General features: G+C 37.2%; 1 pseudogene; it reads right to left on the bottom strand.

Annotated features, from left to right (window-relative positions):
• LOC118829924 overlaps window positions 1-25,732 on the bottom strand; it is a 34,707-nt pseudogene that overhangs the window by 1,517 nt on the left and 7,458 nt on the right.

Raw genomic sequence — 25,732 nt, 5'->3', positions numbered from 1 at the left:
AATGAGTATCACGTTTCTTGCCTTTTCAATGGGTGGGGGAGGTGACTGAGGGAGAGAATTTAGGACTGGAAATAAAAATAAAGTTAAAAAAAGAAAAATGGGTTAGGACTATTAATTGGGGTGCATAGTATGATTGATTTTAGTGACAAAAGGGAGAAAACAAAGTTACTCAATTCTTACTCTTTACTGTTTTCTCTGTCCAGGAAAATTACCTTTTATACTGAAAATGACAGAATAAAATAGCTAACTCACTGATATATGAGATAAGTAAAGAGATAGCATGTATTTATCCTTTCAATTCAATTCAAGTTACCTTGGCCAGATCAACTGTGCATGCGTGCGTGCACGTGTGTGTATGTGTAAGAGATAGGAAATGCAAATAGATGAATTCCGCATTCATTGAATAGTCAGAGTCAAAGAGTAGTCATTAATAGTTCAATGCCGAAGTCTTCAGTAGTGTATCAGAGGGATCTGTTTGCTCCTTGTTTAACTTTTTTTTTTTCAGGAACTTGGATGAAGGTATATCATTGAATGTTCATCAAATTTGCATATGACTCAAGGTTTGAGATGATACCTAAGAGACTGACTACGAGAGCCAGAATCTGATAAGCTCTTGACATGCTCTAGCCTTGGACTGAATCTCAGACAACGAACAGGGACAAATGTCAAGTCTTACTTGGTTTTAAACATCAACGTCTTGAGTACAAGATGGGGGTGGAGATGATACGGAAAAACAGACCTGACAAGACAAATCTGGTGCTTCAGGCTTGAGATTGCAATCACATGAGACAAAGGATATTGAGCAGTTAAGAAAAGGAGATCTACTTAACCACATCAGGAGAAAGAGATTTGGATCAGGGAAAGGATATTTTGTAAGCATAAAGATGTGATTCAGCTAGGATAGATTTCTTGTGCCAGTGTATGTTATGTTTGTTATAGGTCTATGATCAGAAGTCTGGGGGAAGAACTGAAACACTTAGTACTCTTTTTATATTCAGGAAACCAGAAAACTGCATCATTGACCCAAGCCTCTGGTCCCCTGAAGCCACTCGGGTTTCAGTTCCTTTTAAGGAAAGGAACCAGACAAACTCACAAGGAAGGAGCACCCAAGAAGACGTTCCTTCTACCAGAGATACAGAGTAATTGATCTGAAAAAAAATCTGGGGGTAAAACTAAGAATTAAAATAAAGAAAAAACAGTTCTAACAATTAGTGCTATTCATAAAAGAATAATTTGTTTCCTTAGGGTTGGAGTGAAAGATTTCCATTTATTGGAGGTCTTTAAGACAAGACCAAATGGCCATTTTCAGGGATCATTTAGTAGAGATTTATTGAGGGTGTAAGTTTGATTAGATAAGTCAATGGAGTCTCTTAAACTCTACATTTCTGTAACTTTTGTTTTGTTTTGTTTTATTTACAATTATACATAGCTCACAGAGAGGCTGAGTACAAACAGCACTAACCATTGCTCTTCATTTATAAAGATAATTTTAAAACTTTATACCATTACTGAGCAAAATACAAATGTACTAACTTCAATTGAAAAATCCTTATCAATAGTATGTAACACATTGCCAAATAAATACACTTGTCTCACTGTGCAGCCTGTTCTTATTGGCATTTGGCAGTCAGAAAATAAAGAAAAGCTTTCCGACTTTTCTAATTTCTTAGTATAATAAAAGGAAACTACTGTAGGGATAGAAGGAAAAAGTTAACATCTACGAACATCATTTTTTACTTTATTTTTTTTTACAACTACATCTGGCTATAGTCTTATAGTCTTTTGATCATCGTTTGTGTTTTTTTCCTTTTATGATGAGAGAAATTTTAACAAATATCTTATTTAATAGGAGATGCCCAACATGTCTTTTCAAACCTTCTCAGTTATTTTTAAATACACTTGGATGGAAAACATCAGTGGTTCCCCAGACCACCCAAGATTATAAATAAAATAAACTTCAGTTTGGCTTGTCCCAGAGGGCACTTAGAAATGAGAAGAACCCCAGAATCTCAGCATTTTAAATAGCTGGCCCAACACACACTTGAATAAGAAATCATTCTCTCTATGATCCTTTTTTTAAAGACCTCCATTGAGGGGAGTCCACCACCTCTTGAGGTATCCATTCTTCTTTTGAGTAACTAATTGTTGGAAAGCTTTTCCTTACATAAAGCCTTAATTTGACTATTTTCCACTTCTAACAAGTTCTATATATAGGGCAAAATTGAACAAATCTTTTGATTCCATATAAAAATCCTCTGAATACTTGAAAAGGCTATCATTCCCTCCCCTGCCTCTGCATATGTCTTCTGTTCTTCAGGCTAAGCATCCTAAATTCTTTGAAACATATTTCATTTGGAACATGGTCTCATGTTCCCTCTCCACTCTGGTAACCCTCCTTTGGATGCTCTCCAACTTCTTGATGCTCTTCCAAAATCGTGGTGCCCTGGACACAATTTTCTAGCTTTTTTGATACACTATGTTTTGCATAGTTGCTAAGAAGGTACAAAGTAAGCTGCTCATGCCTAGCTAGAAATCTAAATACAAACGACAGCCCCAGTTAATATGCTTTATTTCCTTTGGCAAAGTTTTGCATCTTGTATTCTTTTGAGGTTGGGAGAGTCAAGCACTAAAGTAACTTGACCAACAGTCATCTGCTTATTCAGTTACAAAGCAGCCAAGAGAATCCAGGTTTCATGATTCAGAGCCCAGAATCTAAGAAACCCTTAAAAAAGAAGCACTGTATCCTCATTGTATCTATATGTTAGAGAGGCAATATGGCATAGTATAGAGAGAGCCAATCTCGGGAGTTAGGAAGAGAGGGGTTCAAGTCTTACTTTGTCATTTAGTAGGTGTTTAATAAATATTTTTGACTAATTGATGGGCTGACTGACTGTCTCAGATATATGCTGGCTATGTGACCCTTAGTGAAATCGCCTAAAATCTTAAAATCCTAGTGAACTCTAAGATTATAAATTGAGGAGTAGGTAGCAATTCATATTGGTAGAAGGAAAACCCTCATTAGAAGTTCCTTTTACCAATGAAATTATAGGTCCAATGGTGAGTGTGTATATACAAACATGTGCATATATATATATGTGTGTGTGTATATATATATATGTATACACACATATATTCATTCATATAGTTGTGCTAATTTAAAATTGTCAAATACTGCATTTCATTTCCACAAGGTTAGTTATATATATTGGTAAAATAGGTAAGGAATATGAAACCAATCACATTATCCGATTATCGTCTTCCTACACATGGATATTAGTAGGATGTACTTTTCATAAAGCTGGGCATTTCAGAGCTGGGATTTGAAGAGACATATGGATTTCCCTGAACTGGGCCACACTTGTCAGTGATTAGTAGAGTTGTGTTATGTGAGTATTTGAAATGATTCAATACTGATGTTAAATTAATTGGCAAAAGAAAAAAAATCATAGGCATTAATACTACCCTTGTTACTATTGTGTAACATTTCCATGGCACACCATTCTTGCACGGGTCTCCTTAAAGCACTCCTATAAATTGTATAGTTCTTTCTTTAATTTGCAGATAAAATGAAAATAAATTTAGTGTCTCCATTAAGCATGCATGGCTAGAATTAAATTCTCATCTATCTGAAAGGCATGTAGACAGTAAAACCCTAATGACTGAATGGCTAAAAAAACTGAAAACTTTTTTCCGTTCAAATATATAACTCTTTGTGGCTATGTTCATAACACCTAGGATTCACTTTATATGTGAGTAGCCTGAAATCTACATCAACTTTAAGACACATCATGGGTCAGCAGGTATTAAAAAACCATAGCCCAAAAGCCCTCACCAATGCGTTTCTTTTACCAGCCAACCAGAGGTTGTATTATTTCAAAGCAAATGACAATTAATTAAACAGCCTAATAAAATACATTCTGATAAAGATTACATCTTATCCATATACACGTTATACTTTTCAAAGGGTATAGTACCATCTGTAGGAGAAGAAATATGTCAGGAAAATACGTGACCCGGGAACACGTTTGGAGTAGCACACACAGTGGGCACGCATAACCGAGGGAATCGTGGTCTTGGAACACACATAGTGATTATGTGAGGCATCAACCTTATCTTCTCCTATCTTTATAGCTCTGCAAACGCCTGGAATGTATTCCATTTCCTTCTTTGTGTATTGAAGGCCCTACTTTCCTCAGGACCCAACTTAAGTGTTGCTTCCTCCATTAAGATTTCCCCTCTGTCACAGTCTCCCCCTCCAAGATACACTTGAGCCCCAGGTGGAAATTATTGCTCCTTCCTGAAAATTTTTCTTTTCACTTAGAGACCACATATATAGCATAAAAAACATTTAACACAGAGTCAAGCTGGCTTTGATAACTTTCACAGCTAGACTTGACCAAGTCATTTTACCCTTCACAGATTTAGTTTTATAATCTTCAAAAAAGATGTAATACTATTTATGATACATAACTCACAGGGTGGTTGTGAGGCAAACATCTCAATCTCCTTTGTAGCACGGTGATTCGTATACACGTCCTTCTCCATCATTAGACGCATAAGCTACTTGGGAGCAGGAACTGTATCCTATCTTTGTTTTGCTAGGAATTAACATAAGATCTTGTAAATAATATGCACTTTATAGACATTCATTGAGCTGAACTGAATTCAACTGAATATTGATATTCATCTGGTCTCAGACCTGGATACTAACTAACAAGATACTATGTTTCTTACCAATTTAGGGAGTGCAAAACTGCTATAAATCTCACCTCTGTCATCCTGAGATCTTCCATGACTCCTACGAATTCATATGATTTATATATTTATATACACAAACACATACCTATAAATTTCCAGGCTGTGAAGCACAGAAAATCCTTTCATCAGTGAAGATAAGTAACTCTTTGGTCAGTTATGATCCTAGGGAGTTGCCTACGATAGTAGTTAAGACATTTACCCATAGTATATTTCTAGAAAAAACTTGAACTCAAGGCCTCCCAAATTCCCAAATCCAAACTCCATGTACACACACACACACACACACGCACACACACACATGCATGCACACACACGCACACATACACACACACACACACTTTTTCCAAACTGTGGAAGCATAAATTAATATTATTTCCTTTGCCTCTTTTACCTTGGCACTTATTACAATGCCTACTCCATAATAGGCACTTAATAAACGTTTTTACTTGTAAGTCAGCATTGCATCTAGGATTTTATTTTCTTATGAGACTGTCACTTATTTTGAGGACACATTTGATTTCTTAATTACAACAAAACCTAATTTAATGTGGAATAAAGTCCTAGAAGTCTGTGACTTAACCCTAGATTCATGGGCTGGATCTGATGTATGGAGCTTGCAGGCACAATTATGTTCAAAAAGTAAACTGCTTTCTCTCAGTTTAATTCTGTCTTCCTTGATACAGCCAGGAAAAGAGGTTGGCTTGTTATCAAAATCTAACTAAGGGACAATCTTATCCCTCCACAGGTTAAAGAAATAAAAATCATCCTTCCTTCATGGACATGAAACGCTGTATATGAATATGCTTTGCAAATTTATAAACATAATCACAGCCCTATCTTAGACTAAATTTTATTAAAACAAATGTCATTACCACCAAAATTTCAATGCAATCTTAAAAGATTCCCTAGCCCTAATCAAAAGACCTCTTATTAGCACCATCCATAGTTCATATAGCAAATGTCCAAGACAAGAAATTATTTTGGATAGTCTTTCAGTATTCACTACAAAGAGATCTGATATATAATTGAATACTTGGCGTGACCAGAACCTAAATGTGGCAAGTAGCTAACTTTCATACTGTACCAAAAAGATGGAATACCAATACTCATCTTTTGCCGAGGCGGCACAAGTCCATGCCCTCTCACCTCCAAAGTTCATACAGCAGTGATAACAAAGTCGTCCCCTCTGCATGGAAATGACAATGGATATGTCCTTGATTCCACTGTTGTGATACCTGTAACGGTAAAACTCTACAGCCAGCCAATACTGTCTAGGTTTCATCATGTGCCTAAATTTGTGCTTGTTCTAGTTTTGAAGGGAGCTCACCTCCCAGGCCTTTGTCACCTGATGCCAATGCAAAGCACCTTTGGATAGAGAAACACAATTTCCAGCTCATTCTTTGACATTTTATAACTTAAGAGCCTTGCTTCTGAAGGCCCTGCTTTCACTTTATGATCAATGCCTGGGGGCCTATGAGTGTCACAACCTGTTGGAGAGGTGAAAAGGTCTGACTTTTGGTTAGCCTTCTTAGTGATCATACACAGCACACATATGCAGGGGAGGGAGAGGAAGACTGTGTCTACACGGCCATGAATGTATCCATTATGCACATGGTATACAGGGTGGAAGCCTTGTACGGCAATCCCTTTTATAAAATTCAGAAATGAAATAAATAAGTAAAAAGTATATGGATAAATAGAATCATAGCTTTTGAGCTAAAAGTTTCCTTAAAGGTCATCTAGTCCATTCCCTTGACCCCTTTTTAAAAGATGAGGAAGCTGAGTCCCACGAAGATTAAGTGACTTGCCCAAGATTCCATACGTAGTAAGTGAAATAAGGATCTGAACCTTTGACTCTAAAGCCAGTATCTTCTCGTTGCACCATGCTGCTTCCCCAATAGCAATATCTAGCTAGCTCTTTTTGTCTAGACCTATTTTATTGATGTGGGGAATTCTCTGGTGAGAAAAATCCATAAAATAGTGCAGATGGGTCACTCTTCTGTAACTTACAATCTAAGAGAGTCACTTGTGATAGTAAAAGCTTAAGAGATTTTCCCACAGCATGTATTCTAGAAAGGACTTGAACCTGTCTCCCCAACATGAAATCTATCACTCTGTCTACTATGTAGTTATGAGAGGTTATGTGCACACGCATATGTATGCATATATGCACGTGGACACACAGTTGAATGCATTTCAGTGTATGTATATACATACATGCATGCATGCATACATACATAATTTGTGCTATCTAATGCAAACATTTCTGGCTTTGAGATTTCAAAATCATCCAGGCTATTAAAGGTGAATGATACATTAGCAGCTAACTAGCCAAACCCATCCCCACAAAGGAATTCCCAGTATGAAATATTTGATAAGAGGTCACCCACTCTTCTTGAAGAGCTCCAGTGAGAGGCCACCACCTCCTGGGGCAGCCCGTTTCATCTATGGTTACCTCTGTTTCTGACACTGGTGTCTAGCTATTCTTATTGGTGTAGTCTCCCTTCTATGTGACACCTCCGCTAATACAAGCTAAACATCCCCAGTCCCTTCAACAGATCTTCACAGGAGGCAACTAAGTGGTGCAGTAGATAGAGTGCTGGACTGGGAGTCAGGAAGGCCTCAACACTTGGCAGCTTTGTGACCCTGGGCAAATCACTTAAGGTGTCTGTGCCTCGATTTCCTCATCTGCAAAATAAACCTAATAATAGCACTTACTTTGTAGGATCACTGTGATAATTAAATGAATGAACGTATATGAAGTGTTTTGCAAACAAGGTGGAATAGAAATGCTAGTTGTCATCTTCATCATATGACATACGCTCAAGGTACTTGACAATTTGGTATCCTAAACTGTTCACCATCTTAACCATTCTTTTTTGTTTGCTAGAACTGAATACAAGATTCCAGATGTGATATGTCTAGGGCAGAGGAGAGAGGAGCTATTCCCTCCTTATGCTTCCCCAATGCAGCCCAAGAGTGCACTCATTTTTTTTATTGTCATATCACACTATTGACTCATTTTGCAGTGGCAGTCCTGTAAAACTGCTTCATATTTCTGATACAAACTGTTGTCCAGCCATGCCTCTCCCACCTAGTACTTCTGAAGCTGATTTATTTTGGATCCAGGTAAACGTCTTTATAGCCATCGCAATTAAATTTCATTAGAGCAGATGCAGCCCAATTCTCTTGCCTGTCAAGATGTCCTAAACCAAGTTCTTTCATTGACTGCACACATATCATCAAAATTCATGGCTGACTCAACAGTCACTCATTTGGTCTATAATTCCATTCCCAATCCCCCACCTCCATACATATAGTGCCTCCAACATTTACACAATTACTGACAACCTCTCTCTTTTACTAGCAGTTTTGTGATACTTCTCACTGTTAGGTTCACAAACTTTGAGAAACAGAGAAACAGAAGAGACAGAACAGGAAGAAGAAAGTAGGGATGCCCTGAAGGGAGGCTTCCCTCCCCCCACTTTTATAGCTGGGAAGGCATTGTTTTTATTGCCATCTTACTTGCATACGAGAGAAATTGGCTAATTTTATTCACATCTAAAACAATAGTAAATTTTTTGGTTCACTCAGAAAATATGAAACGTAAAACCATCAGAACTTTTTAAGTACACAGATTCAGAAAAAGGATAAAGAAAAAATCATTATTGTTCTTAACTGGCTGAAATGCATATTACTTTTTTGGATATTTTATTCAGGATGTAAATAGTTGGAATTTTAAGGAATTATGTGAAGATTTGCCCTATAATTTGTTGTATTAATTGCTGCAATCTGCCCCAGTGGAGAGAATACCCACACTGATGGGATTATGTGTCCCACAGTGTATTACAATATTTGTTCTCAGTGGTATTGAGTTCATTCAAAAGATGAGAAAGAAAAAAATGGTGTGGAAGGATTATTAAATATGATATAATTATATTATATGATTTTCATCCACATATTTGAAAATATATTTTGTATATATTTTATTTCTATGATAAAATATTGTGCTTTGTATTTTTATAGACCAGAGATTTCATAAATGTGATTATTCATCCCACTGGTAGCAGAACATGTCCCTCTCCTTTTCCTTTTCATCAATATTGCACTGCAACTACCTGTTATAGCACAGCCGCTCCTCTAGTTCTTGTAATAGCTAGTGGTCAACAAGCTGTCTTTCATTCTTGCTTCATTCTGCCTGGCCATCTCTGCACCATGCAGCCTTTAAGTCTGGGCATTATTAACATTTCCCATGCCACTTCTCCACATGCTTCATCTTTACCCCTTTATGTATTGTCTTCCTTCATTGAAGCATTTTTTTGAGGGTCTTGCTTACATTTCTATTCCCAGAACTTAGCATAGTACCTGGTACATGGTAAATACTTGTCTGACTGCTCTATCTATCTATCTAATCTATCTCTCCTCCATTTGCAGGCATACATATCTGTTATGATTTCTTTTATACCATTTTTAACACGGAAATCAATATTGCTAACATGCTGCTGCCTATATCAACCTACTATTCATCTTTCCAATGCCCTTTGGCTCAACTACATTTTGATTCAATTATGTAAAACCCACTTGAAGGAGGAATATTTATTTTAAATTTCTCAAAAATAAGAGCCCGTCACCAATATGTGAGGGAAATACATAATGTTTCCAATAGTTCATGGAGGAAAAAGGCAGAGAGGCATAAGAGAAATGTTAAGAGTTAATAGTTTTAATATTTTATGGCTAATGGTTTTTGACCTTTAGATACGACACATCATTGTTCCTGCATAAAAAGAAGCCAAAGCTGTGGTATTTACCAATTCACCATCTCTATCTAATTCTGATTCTAATTCTGAGAAATGAAACATTATATTATGGTGTCAAAATTCAAGGAAATAAAAAGGCGGCTTTAAGAGCATTTGGATAACTTATCTAAAAGTAGCTACAGTGGAAACTGCTAAGATTTTGTATTTTTTTTAAGTTGGGAGGGTTTTTTTTGCACTTTACTATCTTTCCTAGTTTCACATAAGTACATAAGTGAGAAAAAAGAACTATCCATTACAGAGCCTCTCAAAAACTCATGTTTTGTTCATCTGCCAGACTTTTTCAGCAAATGTGTCTATGATGAATTTCTCTCTCTCCCATCCCTCTCCCCACCCCAGGCTCTCTCTCCAAGAAAATACAGTTGTAGGATTGGCCTTAAATAATATATTTTTTTTCATGTGCTGAGAGATCTGGAAGGCCAGATGAAATGTACTCATTGCTATTTAAACTGTGTGGGAAGAAGAAAATTCATAAGAGGATGACATTTTATTAAGAGCAAAATATTAAATGTGCTTCCATTACTTTTCTACTCATTCTTTATAATTATTGGTTCATTTTCCAGATTTCCTTCACGGCCTTTTGAGGTGCTTGTGTGTGTATATATATATATTGGCATGTATGTGGCATAGTAATCCAAAGGTATTTCCATGAAAACAACACCCCCCATCTCCTAACTGCTGAATGATTCACATAATTCTTTTAATACCATTTAGTCTGCTTGGATCAAGGTCAGGATATATCTCTAAGTTTGAATTCTTCTGAATTAATTTCTCTCTTTCTGGTCATGTATATATTATATAAAATGCAATTAGCAAATAGCTCCTGAATTTTGGCCACATAACCAATAGATCCAGATAAAATAGAAGAGTTAAATTTATTCCTCAATTATCTGACTCAGCCCTTGACATTACCTATGTTCAAGATGATGTCAGCACTTCACTTCATTGTTTGCTGTTGGACAGACCTGGTTTGTGCGAGGAGCATGTATGTCCAGATCTTGATAGGCCAAGCCTTAGCCATGGATTATCTGTCATGTGATTTTAGGGCCATTGAAAAAGAAAGAGCATAGGCTCATGCCTACTTCCTGAGGTAAATTCCTCTCAAACAAGTCATATGACTTTTTGTTCTCCCTCTGATGACAGGAGAAGAATCACCTCGACATGAGTGCCCACCAAGTTGTTAATGACGAGTATCATCTCATGTTCTGAGAGCAGGTTTTGATCAATACACAAGTGAGAAAGTCTCATTCAGCTTCTGGAATGGGATTGGAATGGATACACTACAGGGAGGTAAAAATGGTACTAAGAAGAAAAGCTCAAAGATGCCAAGACAGAATTCCAAGTCTTCACAAATTTTCATAGGGCTGATTCTGAAAGAGTTCGAGGACTATTTTGGAAAGTTTGTGGGGTTTTATGTTATTTTTTGACAAGAGTAAGAAATACTGTGTACCAGAATATTATTGTGCTATAAAAGCTACATATCAAGAGTAAGAAATCTGTGTACTATGATATATTGTGCTATAAAATCTACATATATAGGGAATCGGGGAGACATGGGAAGACTTACAGGAAGCGATACAAAGCAAAACCAGGAAAAACCACATCCACAACGACTACAAAAAGCAAATGGGAAGAATAAGAATGATAAAAACTTCATGCCGTGTAACAACCAAGCTTAGCTCAGAAGAGATAAAAGAATACCTCTCCCTCTTTCTTCTTTCCTTCCTTCCTTCCTTCCTTCCTTCCTTCCTTCCTCTCTATCATAAGTGATGGATATGAAAAAAACCACATACTTCTTACTTTTTATAAAGGTTGGCCCTCTGGATTGTAAAGTTAGAGCTGGAAAGGAATCTTAAAGACCATTTAACATTACCATCTCATTTTACAGACATCCCCACTGTGGGGCCCATGCAAAACAAGGATAACTCCTGTTTGACAACCCTTCTAATAGTTGAGGGTGGCTTTCATGTTCCCCAAGTCTTCCTTCCTCCAGGCTAGACAATACTTACTTGCTTCAAGTGAAAAAGACTTTTCTATACCTCTTCATTCCTTCCCCTGGATGGTTATTAGCACTGCATTGAGCCTTTAGATACTTATTCATTGATTTCTTGAATAACTACATTTAAAGACTGGGAAAAGTTAAATGACTTGTCTGTGGTCACACACTTAGTAAGTTTCTAAGGCATAATTGGTCTTCCTGATTTCACAGCTCTCCATCTTCTGCGATAACTATCTGTCACATTGAAAGACATCTAATGAAAAATGAAGGTGATATAAAAACAAAAGGCGCCACACAAAATTTTTAAAAAACCAAAAATATGAAAGGACAAAAATAAAGAATTTGTTACATATGGAATTAAAATTGCTACACTAATAGTTAAGATCTATTTTCTTATTATCAACCACTGTTATGATGGTGATAGGAGAGTTTAATATTAGTTTAGCTTAATATTCTATGCTGCTAAACCACTGAATGAAAATGGGGGTTTGATGCATAAGAGGGAAGGAAGCAGTTTTCTACCAAATACGAATCCTTCCCATAAGGAAGGGAGGGGAAGCATTTATGGTTTAAAATAAATTCCTGAAAATCACTTTGCATTTGCTATACTTAGTTCATCAACAGGAAAAAAGAAAATTCAAACACATGCATTGAAAAGGAAATATCTATGCTAAATGTCTTTGGTATCCTGCCAGATTTACCCACAGAAGGTCTCAACTATAAACAAACAGCTACTTACACATGTATGACCCTGGAAAGATGAAGACTGAGTGGGCACAAAATGGTGTCTGTTTTAGCTTGAGTTTCTACTTCATTGTGAGCTGTCAGATTTTCACCTCCTTCCAAGAAATAAATGCAAACTGGGACTGTGCTTCTAGTGCTATAGGAAATATTTAGTATAACCATCTCAAACCAGAATGATCCCTTTTTGCTTATTAGGAATGGGTTTCAAAGGGAAAAAAAGACTTTTTGTTGTTCCTTGTGCATCAGAAGTGGGTATCTGGAAATTGTGAAACTAACACACTCCCAACATGGCCACCGCCTACCCTCGGGTCTCATTTTAAGTCAACTCGCAACATGTGTAGACTATTTCTCAAAGCAAAATCGGTGGAACAACAAGTATAGTGCGGACCTGGCGTCTGGGAGCCCTGAATTTCAGTATTCAGACACTAGCTAGGCAACCCTCGGTGAGTGGATTCATTTTGCTTTCCTCAGCTTCCTCCTTTGTAAAATAGGAACGACACTGGCACCCGTCTCTCAGGGCTGCTGCGAGGAGAGGACAAAGTGATACTGTCAGGTGCTTGGTGGTGTTAAATGCTGTTGTTAGGAAGGAAGTCCCGTTTTATGTAAATGTACAGTTTATTCAGTGGAGACTATGCTTATATAGACATGTACATATACACATACATATACATATACACATACATATACATATACAAACACATACATATATGTATGTGCATACATGTATGTGTATATATGTGTATATACGTATGTGTGCATACGTATGTATGTCTATATGTGTGTATATGTATATATGCGTGTATGTGTATATACATGTGTATGTGTATATATGCATATGTGTACGTGTGTATGTGTATATATGTATATGTGTATGTGGATACATACATATATATGTGTATGTGTATATGTATATGTGTGCATATATGTGTATATATGTGTGTGTACATATATGTGTATATATGCATGTATGTGTGTATATGTGTATGTGTGTATATATGTGTGTATATGTATATGTATGTGTATATATGTATATGTGTGGATGTGTATATATGCGTGTATGTGTATATATGTATGTATGTATGTGTATATATGTATATATGCGTGTATATGTGCGTATGTGTATATGTATATATGTGTATATATGCATATGTGTATACATGTGTGTATGTGGATATAGGTATATATGTGTGTATGCATATATATGTGTACATATATATGTGTGTGCATATGCGTATGTATGTATATATTATTATGTGCGTATGTGTGTATATGTGTATGTGCGTATATGTGTGTATGTATATATGTATGTGTATATATGTATATGTGTATATATGTGTGTATGTGTATATATGTGTGTATGTGCATATATGTGTATATATGTAGGTGTATACACGTATATGTGTGTATATGTGTGTACATATGTGCACACACATGTAGGCACATGTGTGCATGTGTGCATATGTACGTGTGTGCATGTGTATATATGTGCATATATGTATATGTGTGTATATGTATATAATGTGTATGTGTATATATTTGTATATGTGTATATATGTGTATATGTGTGTATGTGTATATACGTGCACGTGTGTGTGTGTGCATGTGTGTATTTGCACATATGTACATAGCACATCATACCACAGGCTTTTAAATTCAATCTGTATTATTAATATTTTCTCCATTCCTTTCTTAAGTTTGGACAGTCGATAAAACAGTGAATTATGACCCGATTTGTAGCTTGCCAACTTCTGACATGTAAAGGCCCATAGCACAACTTTAACCCTTGGCTTTCTGGGGTATGAGTTGACTGTAGCACACTCCTGTCATGAGAATCATAGAACCCTAGAATTAGAGGTAGAAGAAATCTTAAAGGTAAACTAGTTTAACTCCCTCACTGTAAAGATAAGGAAACCAAGGCCTGGAAAGGTCAAGTTACCTACCCACAAGTGATGCAGGTAGGATTTAAACCTGGGTCCTCTGACACTAGATCCAGTGCTTTTTTCTCTGTACTAGGCTGCCTGCATTTTCCTAAGGATCATTACGTATTTTACTCCCTAAGAGCTTATTTCACTCAGAGTTATTGAATACAAAGCCAAGCAACCACAAGACTCTTCTCTGAAGGACATTCTTAATAATCTAGTATTTTTTTATTTCTTCTAGTTCAGTATACAACTGAGACCACTATAAACATGAATTTTGTCAAAAATATTGATTCTTAAGGATTTGTTTCAAATCCACTTAGCCTTAATTCCTCTGCCAAGGAAAGAATGCTGTATCTGGAGTTAGAGGACTGCATTCAAATCCTAGTTCTGTTATTTGTGACTTATGTGTCAAAAATATGCAAAATTTGATACCACCACCCTGCTAATGAGGCTATCATTTACTGTCAGTTTTCATTGTAAGTCAGTTTACAATATGTAAGGACAGCTAGGTGGCTCAGTGGGTAGATTGCTGGGCCTGGAGTCAGAAAGACTCATCTTCCTTTGTTCAAATCTGGCCTCAGACACTTACTAGCTATATAACCCTAAGCAAGTTACTTAAGCCTTTTTGCCTCAGTTTCTTCATCTGTAAAATGGGCTGGAGAAGGAAATGGCAAACCACTCCAGTATCTTTGCCAAGAAAACTCCAAATAGAGTCATGAGGAGTCAGACATGACTGAAAGCACCCGAACGACAATAATCACAACATGCATGGCATGTACAGAATATTTCCATAATCCTACAGTACGCTAAGATGTTTCCTTACCATTCCCTGATTTTATTCTTCATTGAAGGCCTGGTCTTTTTCAAAGCCAAATTTTATATCACTACTGTTTTACACGGATATGAAAACCGGTCACCCATGTGGTAAATTTCTTAAATCCTCTAAGTGGCAGCTAGGTGATACAATGGATAGAGTACGGGGCCTGAAGTCAGGAAGACCTGAGTTCAAATGTGGCCTCAGACACTTACTAGCTATGTGGCCCTGGGCAGGTCACGTATCCGGTCTGTCTGCCTCAGTTTCCTCAGTTGTAAAATGAGCTGGGGAAGAATATGACAAGACTATCCAGTGTCATTGCCAAGAAAACCTCCAATGGAGTCCTGAACAGTCAGGTACAACTGAAAGACCGAACGACGATGACAAGGCCTCCGTGTTGCAGAATCAGAATTAAGGAGTCAGACAGTTTAAGATGTGGAAGACAGCTCAGTGAGTTGATCTGTGGGACCAAGAATCTAGAGTTCAGAGTCCCGTCTGCAGAATCAGGAGCTTGGATGAGTTGACCTCTGTGGTCCCTTCTAATTTTAATTCTGTGTTCCTTGTTTTCCTCAGTAGAACTATAAACACTATAACTTTTTCTTCTAAAGGCCACCACAGGATAAGAGCTTGAAGAAAGATTATTTTCAAGGCAATTCCATGTCACATTGTGAGAACAGGCAAACTCCACATAAAATCGATAATGATATCCAATAGGTAGGTACCAGATAAGCAAGTAGGTGTAATTGCAAAATAAAAGTAACTTGGTGAGATTTTCTGAGAAATCTATCAAGCTAAAGGTTTTGCTTCAGTTGAGGAGCCAGTTTAGGTCAAACTATCGAAAAAACCCACCTAAACTTGGGTTCTTTTTTTTTTTAATTAACCATTTCTCTGTTCAACTTTTTGTCTGATTGAAAGTGCAAACCTTTGCTGTTTTTCAGGTGTGTCTGACCATTCCTAATGTGGGGTTTTCTTGACAAAGTTACCATTTCCTTCTCCGGCTCATTTTACAGATGAGGAAACTGAGGCAAACAGAGTTAAGTGGACTTCTCCAGGATCACACAACTAGTAGTACATGTCTGAGGCCAGATTTGAACTCAGGAAGAGGAGTCTTCCTGATTCCCAGCCCAGTACACACATACATGTCACACACCATCCACTGCACCACCAACTTAGTCTGTACTAAAAGCAAACATGTCACGCATTGACTACTTATAATTACTAAAGGTCTGTTTGTGTCCCAGGAAGAGTAATTCAGTGCTTGATTGCAGACTTGATTTGTTCCAGATGTAGTCATTCAGGCAATCAATAGGTAAGTGTTTAAGTGCCTGTTGTGTGCCCAGTTCAGTAGTTGGGAGCCAGGAATGAAGAGGTATGGAGAGTCAGCCTGAAGGGAAGACAAGGAAGAAGGAAGCAGCAAGCAAGCATGAGAAGGGTTGTCAGATGAAATGGGAGGTGGCCCCCAGAGAGCAGAGCGAGGAGCAAGAAATGGAAGTTAGGGAGAGATTTAGGATCCTTGAAAGGAAAAACTTCCTCATATAACAGCCTAGGGAAGTAGTAGAGGTCTTTATGAATGGGTATCTTCAAATAAAGACTAGATGGCAACATGTTGGGGGAAGTGTTTCAGAGATGATTAGGACTGGAAGACCAGCCACTGAATTCTTCCATATCTTATACTGTGTAATTCGGTAATATTCATTTTGTTTCCATGTATGTGTGTATGTGCACACACACATATGTACATATACACACATACATACATACACATATGTACATATATACACAATTATCAGCACACCACTCCCTAATAATGGGCCCCTACCATTTGCTACATAGCATGATCTGGCCTAGAGAAAAAATGGTTAAGATGAGATCTGCACACATGGTGCCAATGTGGTATGCTTGACCACATGGCTCTTTCTGACTTGCACATGTTTGGATGAAACAGTGAAACCCCAGAAAGTTGCTTGAATGACAGAGACTAGAACTTCTAGGATTTTATTTAATTTTATGTGGTTGTTTTATTTGGTATCAGAACTCTATTCACAACATTGGATTCAGGGGCCTAAACCTTCTAGTCATTCTGTATTCCTAGTAGATGGGTTCCAAGTGTAAGAAGATTAGATAAACAAGCAAGTGTGTATGAATTAGGTTTGTACTAACTCTGTCATTGGCTTAGAATATGAGATCTAAGTGCTCTTAGATTTCATCTAATTCAACTGTCTCATTTTACAAATGAGAAAGTGAGTACCAGAAAAGGGTAGCGACCTGATAAAGAAACCAACACAGGTAGCGGCAAGATTCGAACTTAGGGCTTTTGATTCCAGATCAAAGGCTTTTTCAATTTTCTCCATGTCTTTTCTTCATACTCTGTTACCTAAATTTCTCCATCTCCAATATGAAGATAATAATTCTTCCTCTAGTTACCTCACTGGAATGTTTAAGACTCAGTGGCATATTGCATATGAAAGCATTTTGCTCTCTTGAGAAGAAAGGTGTCATCTAGAGTTCAAGGCATGATTATAGGGAGTTCTCAACTTACAAATGAGTTACATTCCAAAAGTTCATTCACAAGTCTGTTGTTTGGAACATGGAATGCATTTTCCCACAGAAATAATGTTATACATTGCAGTTCGGATCCCTGACTAGTTCACAATAGCTTATTTAGCCCATGGTGTAGCTGAAATACAATACATTTGCAATGCAAAATAATAGAAAACTATATAGTTGTAATACTAGGAATGAAAACAGAAAACCCACAAAATTACTTACAGAGTAGTTTATCTTTAAACCTGCCTAGAATGATCAAGCATGAGGGAAAGTAGGGTTAATTGAAGGAAGGTGGATGGACACTTTCTGAATCACTTAAGTGTTTCTGGGCATTTTCAAGATCTTTGGAGATCGATGGCACTTGTTTCTGACATCTCATTTCCTTTTGAGACATGCCTTTCTTTTATTCTAATATCTTGTGTATTATTTGTCTAACCCTTACAATTATTGGAGTTGTTTGAGATTCATAAATAGAATAAAGAGAGAAGGAGAAAGAAATACAGGAGAGAAGGATAATGAAGGAATTGAGGAAAATTTTTCTGTGGTAACTGCCCAAGAGTTGGATGAGAAAGGGGAAAAAAGAGTTTAAAAGGATATATGCACAAGTATAGAAATTGTATGGGGGTCCAATTATTTAAGCAACAAGAAGTAAAAGACAAAGGAAACATGGGTGACACATTGTTTGAATGATCTTGCTGAGGGAAAAGAAAGGGGAAGACAGGGAAAGAGCTTTTCTCTAAATGGTATCAAGATAGATTGGCTTCTCTCTAGAGTTTGAGGAAGTGAGGGAAGGGAAGAGGGCATGACTGAGAAACTCACTTTTTAATATATGAAAGGAGAGAAAACAATAGAAAGATATGTTCATAGTATGAGATATTCACAAGTCAGATGTTCATCTCTACGTTCAGATTTCATTAGATTTCATGCTCAATTATCTACATAGACACAGAATGTGCTTCCTTTCTCTTGGCAGAGATTTTGGAGACTAGATGACAGAATGTTGGAGGCCTTATATCAGTTTGTTATTTGTAACACTTTGTTGTTTTTGTTGTTGTTAGAATGTACGGTTCAATAATGTATGGTGAGTGTGTAGCTGGAAATGACAGAGATGTGAAAACAAAAGATACTAGGTCAATATTCAGTTCACTCTTGATTGGTGAGAATAATGGTTCTCCTAAAATGGTCTCACATATTTGAATTAACACTATTTGAAGTTATAATTATGTAAATTATGGTAATTGGTTCCAACCTAATGGAAATATGCAGTACAAATTCGAATAATGTGATTATCTCAGGGTGTTTAGTATTCATACTTATTAAAACCTAGCTTATTTCTTAAAATAATCTACACCCATTACTTCTCCTTCAGAACCACCCTGTTATTCCTCAACTCCTGGCAATGTAGCTTCTACTTCCACTATTCTTTGGAAATGATTTTCTCAAATGTAGCTGATGATTTCCTTCCCTGTCATCAACTCCAAAGTCTGTTTCTCAGGCTTCAGCATCCTTGATTTCTGTGCAGATCACTACACCATTGATGTACTTCCACCCTCCTAAATACACACTCCCTTATTGGCTCTGTCTTTTTCACTGATTTCTCTACCTGACTCCTTAATATTTTACCAATATTCTTTTTTTTGGTCATATAATCATATAATCATAAGGCATCTCAGAATTGGAAGGGACCTTAGAAAACTGTAATGGTAATCAGGGTGGTGCTTTTTGTTGTTCTTCTCTTAAGTGCCTTTAATGGTTCTTGCCTTTCCAATGTAATGGCAAATAAACTGTGACTTTTCACTGTTCTTTGTTTGAATGGGGAGGTACGGTGGGATTTTTTGCCTTTAAGTATTTCTCAGCATTAAGACAATGGAGAGTCATTGAATTGTATATGATGTGGTGCTTAACTTAGACTTAAGGAGTTGTTTTCTTTTTCCAAGATGTTGACTCTTTTTTTTCATAATTCTCTTGCATCATTCTCATTTCTTTTCCCAATTTTTCTTCTACCTCTCTTATGCGATTGTTAAGTTCCTTTTTGAGCTCTTTCATGAATTCTTCCTGGGCTTGAAGCTACTTCCCATGTCTCTTTGGGGCTTTGTTCATAGGTGTTTTGACACTGTTGTCCTCTTCGGAGTTTGTGTCTTGATCTCTGTCACCATAATAACTTTCTATAGTCGGATTCTTTTTTTGTTGTTTTTTACTCATCTTTTTCAGCCTTCCTTACTTTTAAATTTGTGCTCTGCTCCAGGGATGGAGGGGGCACTGTCTCAAGCTTCCTGTTCCAGGTTGCCGTAGGACCTGGCAATTTACCTGGTGCTACACTGATGTTGCCTTGCGGCCCAAGGGGGACCCTCATATCTGGTGCTGCCTTGAAGGAGTAGAGTGGAAGGGGTGTGGCTGGTGCTGCTGGAGGCTGTAGGGGTCTGGCAGCTTACCTGGGGCTAAACTAGGTACCCACGCTGGTGTCTGTCCATTTGCTTAGGGCCCTGTACAGTCCCAGTGTTGGTGTTTACCTATTTGCCTGGGGCTATGCTAAAGCACATGGTGGGTCTCTGGGCTGGCCTCTGCCAGTTCCTCTCACAATGCTAAACACATAGGGGTCCTGGTGTTGGCATTTGCATGCTCCACCACACCAGGGATCAGGATCTTCTGCTGATTTGCTGAGGCGAGGCATGCTGGGATGTTTCCTGTCCTGGACTACACTCTCCTTTTACCAGAGTGAGACTTACCTTTCCTGCTGACCTTCCAAGTTTCTTGGGCTATAAGATTGTTTCACCTCATCTTTTTGCAGGCTCTGCTATTCCAGGATTTGTTTCTGGTGCACTATTTTATGTTTGTTTGGATGCGAATATGGGAGAGTTATGGCTATTTCCTGCTTACTCTGCCACCTTGGCTCCTAGAAGTAGCATTTCCTATTAATTCTGTCAGAGGCAGTGGGAAAGTGCAGTGGATAGAGCATTTGGTCTGGAATTAGGAAAACCTAAGTTCAAATCTGTCCTCAGATACTTTCTAGCTCTGTGGCTCTGGGTAAGTCACTTGACTTCTATCTGCCTTATTTTCTTTAATTATAAAATGGGTGTAGAAACAACACCTACCTCCCAGGTTTTCTGTTAAGATCAAATAAGATAATATTTGTAAAGCTATTTTGTAAAGCACTTGCACAGTGCCTGGCACATAGTAGGCACCACCTAAATGCTTGCTTCCCCTCCCCCTTCCCTGATAGCTACTTTCAACCTCAAAAACTTTGAGTGAGTATTTAGATTTCTCTGGGTCTCAGTTTCTTGTGGATGGATATCTTTTGAACTTTTCTCCTTTCTACTTCCATTGCTATTATCTTACTATGGCTATCAGTAATCTATTTATATATTAGAATAGCTTCCTCACTATTTTTCTCATTTCTCATTCCCCCCATTCCCCATCAAGCCTTCACCCTTAATCACCCTTTCTTTACTCATGGATCTTATCGTGTCCTTTCTCTGTTCCAAATCTTTCAATGGCTTTCTTTTGCTTCCTAAGTAATGTTCATATTCCTTGGCACTAGTATACAAGTCTACAATCTGGCAGTTCTTTAGTTTTCCACCCTTACCTTATGCCATTCCCTTCTATAAGTGAAATGACCCAGCCAAGTGCAACACTTTGCTATGCTTTGTATACATTCTGCAGGTTCGTTCTACTGTGTCTTTGCTCACACTGCTCCCTCCATCTACAATGCCATCCTCTACATTCCCAACTACCCACTGCCAAGTTCAAATGTCCTTCTCCATGAAGATTTCTGCCAACAAGTCTGTTATTTTCCTCTCCCTCTTTAAGCTGTTGATTTACACTGCCTTTATGTTCTTTCCTTCTATCATTTTGTATTACTTCTCTACTAGAATGGGAATTCTGTGAGGGCAGGAATAGTGTCCAATTTAATCTTTGCATGCTGTGAATATGCTAGGCACTTAATTACTATTTCTTGTTTTTGTTGGTTTTTTTTTTTGGAGGGAGAAGGCAAGGCAATTGGGGTTAAGTGACTTGCCCAAGGTCACACAGCTAGTAAGTGTGTCAAGTGTCTGAGGTCATATTTGAACTCAGGTTCTCCTGACTCCAGGGCCGGTGCTCTGCTCACTGCGCCACCTACCTGCCCCTTAATTAGTATTTCTTAAAGATGAAATTGTCAAACGGATACATATGTAGTTGGCATTCTAGAAAAAGCAGATAGAGTATAATGGATTCTAAGCATTACGAGGTACCTCACAGGGAATGTGTTTTTCTTCATATGGACTGGTGTTTTATTTTCCCTTAAAAATACTGCAATGATCCTGGTTCACCACCGTGAAGCATATCCATGAAAGCGTTTTCATCACATAAATGTATTTTGTTTTTTGAGAACTCTGGTCCTCCTACAATAACCCCAAAGTATACATGAAGATGAGCCATTTAAAATGTCATTCAAAGGAAAAAAAGAAGAGGGACGATTTCCACAGATATTAATATAGATCCATTCAAAATGGTTTAAAAGTCATGATCACGTAGACTGAAGATTTCTAAAGCTGGATTGTAAAGGTAGAGAATACTTGATTTGAATAGAAAGGTGTAGGTTCAAATACTGATTCTGCTACTTACTATCTGTATAGTCTTGGGAAAGTCACTCATCTTCTCTGGCCCTCAGTTTCCTCACTGGTAAAATGAGGGAAATGGACTAGATGACTTCCAAAATCTTTTCCAGCTTATCCATAATTGTTCTCCATTATTACAAACCGAAAATATCCCTGCAATTGCACATACTAATAATATATGTATGTAACATATGGTATACATATATGCATGTAATATAATAATATATGTATATCTAATATCTATCTATTATGTTGTGGTTTAGTCATTTTAGTTGTGTCTTACTCTTCAAAAGCCCTTTTCTGGGTTTTGTTGGCAAGGGTACTAGAGTGATTTGCAATTTCCTTCTCCAGCTCATGGAGCTGCAGATGAGGAAACTGAGGCAAACAGGGTTAAGTAACTCCCAGGGTCACACGGCTACTAAGGGTCTGAGGCCGGATCTGAGCTCAAGTCGTCTGGATTCCAGGCTTGTCACTCTATCCACAGCACCACCTAGCTTCCCTTACATCTATCCATTCACCTATCTATCTATCTATCTATCCTTAATTAAAAAAAAAAACAAACTCCTGAGTTGAATCCCAAACTACAAGTTTTTGTTGAACAACTTATTTCTAGACCACTCTCCCTATCACTCTCCACTCAACAGCCCATATGTCCATTTAGCTGGTGTGAGTAGGCCAAGAATCCCATTTGGAATCTCCATTCAAAATGCATAGTCCAAGGTGTAATATTTGGCAATATTTATCCATTTTTTCTCAGCTAAAGAGACTAAGTCATTTGTCCAAGAATACTCAGTCACTGATAGATTCTGAGTTAGAAACTCAAAGCTATCTGAAAATCTAAACCAGTTTTTTTTCAAATAAGTACAAATAATTAACCAGGGAAGAAACTTTAAATGGATGAATAAATGAGCTCTCCCAGTAGGGGGTAACTTAAAATAAACAACTCCATTATTTACTAGTTGCCTAGTTCTACTCACAAGGTCACTTGTTCAATTCATGCTGTCTGCCAAAAAGTTAATAATATTTATAAGTAAAGCAATAGGAATGCAAGAGATGCGTTCTGCATTTACTTTCAACTTGTATTAGGAAAGTTTTTGAATCATAGAATTTATGAACAGTTTTGAGAATTTCTAATTAAAAAGAAAGAGAAAAACGTATGTTAAGGAAAGCTGTGCAAGATTTAAACACACCTAAGGATACCACATTTTTTTTGAGAAGAAAAATCTAGCTTTGATATTTTTGTTTCAAAATTAACTGACTTTGCATATGAAATTTTGAGAAATGAAAACTGAAATTTCGCCCACCCCATGCCATTAAAGATGAGGTTCCATTACCATGGAGATCATCTCAGGATAATGCATATTTCTTGTGTGTGGTTCATCCTTTTTTCCCCCAAAGGAAGAAAAAAATGTGTAACCCGTTTGGAATTACTTTATTTTTGAATATATTGCTCTGCAACAATGCAATGAAGCCGTTAATGTTTTTAAAGGATCTAATTTTCTTTCTTGTTATAATATTATCTGAGATTATTGTAATAATTCTTCACACCTGAAATGTGAAAAAGAGCACCTGTGCTATGAATGGGGGAGAAGGCGAGATCAGTGTTTCTTTTGTGGTTTGATAATAAAACAAAAGAATTGAGAACAGTAGCCAATTTCATGTACGAAACCAATGTGGTAAGATGCACAATGACTTCACTGTGTAGCTAGTTAACTACAATTATTTTTGGCAAAACAGAAGGGCAAAAACATTTGAAGCAATAGATCGCATAGATAAAAATAACAGATGAGAAGCTTTCTTGAATGAACAATTATATTAAATGGAAAGAAAATAATGAGAAGCAAGAGTTTTATGTTCTAAGCATCCGGATTTTATACCAATGTTTCTAATAGTCCTTGTCTAATGATGATGCACTACTAGAGGTGTCAGTGCTTTATCTTAAAGAAAAATCAGTGATTTACAAATTAGTGCAAGGCACTTGAAATTTGACAGCTCAAGAGAAGATGCATCCATATATATGTATATATGCATGTGTGTCTATGTGTATGTATGTGTGTGTATATATACATATGTACATATATGTGTATATATATGTGTGTGCACACACACGCACACACACACACACACACATATATATATGAATGTAGACAGGTCTTAGAGAAGTTAGCAGTATTAAGAAGAAAGAATTATTTAGGTTAAAACTTGTCTAGGATATTAAGCCAATATGTTCACATTTTTTTCCCATGGTGCATTAATGCCTAAGAATCCCATGCTTTATTCAGAGCACTTGTGAAAAGGCCTTATTATAGTTGAGGCTGTTCTTATTCCCTCAAGCTCTCTCTCCTAAACAGAGAGATGTGCCAACAAGGTCTGTATCTTTACTACTCAAATATTTATTATGAAAAAAACATTTCATCAAGAGACAGAAAAACAGAAGATAAAGAAACGTTAAATTTAAATTTCCCATATGAAGATGCAATTTCTCCTAAGCAGAGAGTCTTGGTATGTCTACGTCTTTAGGTGCCCCAATAAACTTATTTTGTTTTGCCTTTGCTTTTTTATAGAGATGTAGCTAACATCATATGGAGTATCTTAGTTAAACTTCTTAATCCATAATAGACTATGTCTTTTTTTTCCCCTGTAATACTGAAACATACATATTGACTTAAAATTATCTTGAAAAGTTGTTATGTATGTAATATATTTGGGAGTGAGGATTTGTATTACTTCTTTTCATCAAGCTGTATTACAACTAAGGAGTTTCTCACAGTTTTGAGTAGTATGCTTGAGAGATACCGGGGGTACCAACTTTTTCAGGTATACTTTCTTTTCAGATAACAAACATTCTTGAGGAAGCAACTCTTTTTTTTTTACACTATCCTTTGGCCTAGGTATAGCCATAACAAAGTATTACTCACTCCTCTACCAATCAAGCTTGTGAACTATTGATGCATTTACAATCTGCCATGCTGTTATAAGTTTGGGTTTGGAAGTTAAGCAGGTATGAGACAGTTCACATCATCTGAGACACTATTCTTGTGATTCAGATGACTGTCCTTAAGTGGGCAGTGGTTTGGCTGGAAAATAGCAATGACAACCACATATCTGTACAGTACATTAATGATTATGAAATTGCCATAAGATCAATATATACTAGGATACTTCTCCCACCCTCTCCCCTGTCCATGTTATACTAGTTTGTTCCCTAAATGCAAAGGAAGCTTTCTCTAAGACTTATAAGTCTCTGGGGGTAAAACTTGAGCCCCCTACCAATACTGCCTTCACGTGGCTTCCTCATGGGCTCAGAACATAGGAATTCCAACCCACGAGGAGTAAGGCCCTTAAAACTTGATGGACATATTTTTTTCACTATACAATGTCAGGGCCTCTCTGAAGTCTATCCAACAATGCTTTGGGGGTCCATGGACTCCAGGCTAAGAATATCAACTCTGTAGACTAGTCAAATATGAAAGTCAATACTTTCGGTGATTCAGATGAGAATTAATAATAAAATCAAAAGGAATCTGGAGACCAGGGAT

Source organism: Trichosurus vulpecula, chromosome 8, assembly GCF_011100635.1.
Source record: "Trichosurus vulpecula isolate mTriVul1 chromosome 8, mTriVul1.pri, whole genome shotgun sequence".
NCBI classification, from domain to species: domain Eukaryota; kingdom Metazoa; phylum Chordata; class Mammalia; order Diprotodontia; family Phalangeridae; genus Trichosurus; species Trichosurus vulpecula.
The sequence above is the reverse complement of the archived record's forward strand: the minus strand, read 5'-3'. Positions and strand labels throughout refer to the sequence as shown.